The sequence below is a fragment of the Hevea brasiliensis genome, chromosome 13 (genome assembly GCF_030052815.1).
Source record: "Hevea brasiliensis isolate MT/VB/25A 57/8 chromosome 13, ASM3005281v1, whole genome shotgun sequence".
NCBI lineage: Eukaryota > Viridiplantae > Streptophyta > Magnoliopsida > Malpighiales > Euphorbiaceae > Hevea > Hevea brasiliensis.
In genome coordinates, this window is record NC_079505.1 from 35923276 (window position 1) to 35927135 (window position 3860).

The 3860-nt window shown below is 38.6% G+C and overlaps 1 non-coding gene across 1 annotated transcript; it reads right to left on the bottom strand.

Annotated features, from left to right (window-relative positions):
* Nucleotides 1-1696: 1696 nt before the first annotated feature.
* Nucleotides 1697-1803, bottom strand: LOC131172380 (small nucleolar RNA R71). Its single transcript, XR_009142859.1, has one exon. It is a non-coding gene; the product is annotated as a small nucleolar RNA R71 (small nucleolar RNA).
* Nucleotides 1804-3860: the final 2057 nt, after the last annotated feature.

Sequence of the window (3860 nt, forward strand, 5' to 3'; positions counted from 1 at the left end):
TTTATAACTCAAATTCCCCTCCTGTTTTCAGATAAAAATGAGACTCCTAAGGCCCTTTGGACTTAAAGTGACCAAACCCTAGAGCAACTAATATAAATAGAAAAGAAAACATCAGAAGAGACGGACGGTCGCAGGGAGTGCTGCTAAAGGCTGCTGCTGTAAGGCTCCGTATCAGCACCAAAAGAAGTTTTCCAGCTGAAGCTCCATAAGATAAAAGCTGTAAACTATCTTCGGTTCCTTCGTTTCATCTCCTTAGACAGGTTTCTATTGCTTTATTTCCTTTACATAATTTTCTTTTTACTGTCTTTACCTTTTATCATGATGTTTGCTGAACTCACTATGAGTGAGTAGTTTCCTTATTCTGGATTTGGGAGAGTAATGCTTATAATTATTATTATGGATAAACATTAAGTTTTATTCACTAGATTTGATATTCGTTTCTTGATTTAATTTCTTGTGATCCTAATGCATGCTATGTGATGGTACCCACTTAGACATGATTGTAGATGTTGATTGAAGGACTGAAAGGTGAAGATGAACATTAGAAAATCAAGATCTTGAACCTAGGAAATCTGGCCTAGACATAGGCTGATACCTTTGTGGAACCTAAAAATTGGTCAAAGGTCTTAAAGGATTTTAATTAATTTGATCACCACGAAAGTAGTGTTTGAGTTAATTAAAATACACCCCGGATGCCTTGAGAAAGGATTTAGGACAACTTAGGGCTAATTTCCATCAAGGAAAATGATCCTCAATTCAGTAAATAAACAAGATAACATCCCTAATAAGATTCAAGTGTGAAATCTTAACTCCAGAATTGTTTCAAAAATAGATTACTTCATTTTAAGTTTACTATTCTAGTGTTTAAAGTTAACAAACTTCACTCCCTAAATATTCGATAGCCTAGACAGTCAAAATTACCGTGTAGATTGGTACTTGCTAAACAAAAGTCCTCGTGGGAACAATACTCTACTTATCACTTTATTACTTGTTAGCGATCAGTGCACTTGCAGGGTTGTAAAACCAGGAAAACAAGTTTTTAGTGCTGTTGCCGGGGATTCTTTGGCTTTTGTAATATCAAACGATAGGGAATTTAGCTGATTTAGGCAATTATATTTATTATTTAGCTTTATTTTACTGGTTATATTTTTTCCTCTTTTCTCTCAGGTGCTCAATTTGGTATATGACCAGAACAAGGCTAGAAGAAGAAATTTTGGACTGTGATCCGGAGATAGACAAAACTCTGAAAGCCATCAGGAGAGAAAAGAAACATCAAGAGCACAGTCAAGGAGATCCTGAATTTCCAACCATGGGCAATAATAATGACAGACCAAGGCTCTTGAGAGATTACAAAGCTCCATCTGTCTAAGGATTTCAGCCCAGTGTCACTAGACCCACAGTGGAAGCCAATAACTTTGAATTCAAATCAGCATGGCTCCAAATGATTCAACAAACCCAGTTTGTAGGTTCACCTACAGAAGACCCACACTATCACCTCCAATGTTTTCTAGCCCTATGTGATACATTCAAGATGAATGGAGTGTCTAATCAAGCAATAAGACTCAGAGCATTCTCATTCTCCCTTCAGGACAGAGCAAGGAAGTGGTTACTTTCTCAACCAACTAGAACGTTCACTACTTAGGAGAACCTCTCTCAAGCTTTTCTAGCAAGGTATTTTCCACCTGCAAAGACTGCAAAACTGAGGCTTGAGCTCAACACCTTCAGACAAAAGGAAGGAGAATCACTCTATGACGCATGGGAAAAATACAAAGACCTGCAGAGGGAATGTCCACACCATGGTATAGAAGATTGGCTATTAGTGCAAAATTTCTATAATGGATTACTACCCTCTACAAGGAGCACAGTTGATTCAGCTGCAGAGGGTGATCTAATGGAGAAAATAGTACCACAAGTACTTGAACTTCTAGAAAGGGTTGCATACCATAATTATGAATGGTCAAATGAAAGAGGAAGTGCAAGAAAAACTGCAGGGGCCCTGGAAGTAGACGCCCTAAGCATGATAAATGCTCAATTTGATCAGCTCACAAGGAAACTCAAAAAGATGCAAGCCAACGCAGTTAGTACAAACAGTCAACCTGAAGACAGCTATGGAGGAGGATACATGAGTTCAGAATACAGCAATTTCAATGAACCCTCGTCAAAACAGATGAACTATGTGAATAATGGAGGAAACTTCAACCAGAGACAGCCCAACAATCCATATTCAAATACTCTCAACCCTAGATGGAGGAACCACCCAAATTTCTCATGGTCCAATCAGCAGAACCAACCAATAAATAAGCAACAAGGGTACAAACCACTAGCACCCCTTAGATTTAAGAACAGAGGGCAAAACTTTGCACAGTTATCACTACCTCTCCAACCTCAACAACCTGAACCGAAAATGACTATGGAAACAATGATGGAAGGTTTCCTAGCAGCTCAACAACAATAAACTGAATTGATTAAACAGCTGACTTCTAGAGTGGATCAACTTGCTACTCACAACAAGATGCTAGAGAATCAGATCGCTCAGTAAGCAAGCTCTTCAAGTAAGGCTGCTGGCAAACTGCCTAGCCAACCAGAAATGAACCCAAGGGAGCATTATAAGGTAGTTACACTAAGGAGTGGGAGAACTCTAGTACAACCAGAGGTAGAACCAACAGAGGGAATCATAGAAAAATCTAAAGACCAAGCAGAGAAAAAGGAGGAATAAGCTAAGGAAGATCAGGAAGAGGAAGCAAGAAATACAAAGAAATTACCAGAACCATACCAGCCTCCCCTACCTTTTCCTCAGAGATTTCAGAAAGCCAAATTGGACAAGTAGTTTGGGAAGTTTTTGGAAGTTTTACAGAAACTTTACATCAACATCCCCTTCACTGAAGTACTTTCTCAGATGCCATCCTATGCCAAATTTCTTAAGGAAATTCTGTCAAATAAGAGAAAGCTAGAAGACTATGGAACAGTAGCTCTAACCGAGGAATGCAGTGCCATACTGCAAAACAAACTACCTCCAAAGTTGAAAGATCCAAGAAGCTTCTCCATACCTTGCCTCATTGGTGACAAGAAAATAGATAAGGCCCTCTGCAATCTTGGAGCAAGCGTCAGTTTAATGCCTCTATCAATATGCAAAAAGCTAGAGATCGGGAAATTGAAACCAACAACAATCTCATTGCAATTGGCTGATCGATCTGTTAAATATCCTATAGGAATACTGGAGAACATTCTTATTAAAGTGGGAAAATTCTTCATTCTAGTGGACTTTATTGTCCTTAAGATGGAAGAAGATGTTAAAATTCCTATCATCTTGGGAAGACCATTTTTGGCAATTGCCGGAGCTATCATAGACGTCAAAAATGGGCGACTAACTCTCAAAGTAGGAGAAGAAGAAGTGGAGTTCAACTTGTTCAACATGATGAAACACAAATTTGAACCTGATAAATGCTTCAAAGTTGACACAATTGACGAATATGTTAAAAAGGAATTTCATGAGACACATCCTAAAGATCCTCTTGAAGCATGTATTATGCATAGCCACACAGTGGATGATGAAAATACAGAAATAGTTAGCAGCTCATCCACCCCTACCATTAGCTAAAGCTTCTGAGATGGAGGAGTTGAAGAAGGAACAAACCAAAGGTAAGCTCCAGGAAAATGCCAAACAGGTAGAGCTTAAACCTCTCCCATCCACGCTAAGGTATGCATTTCTAGACTCAAATTCTAAATATTCTGTTATAGTCAATGCTAACCTGTCTAAATTAGAAGGGGAAATTTTGCTAAGAAAACTTAGGATCCATAGCAAAGCCATAAGGTATAAGATAGAAGACCTGAAGGAAATCAACCCTTCGATTTGCATGCAT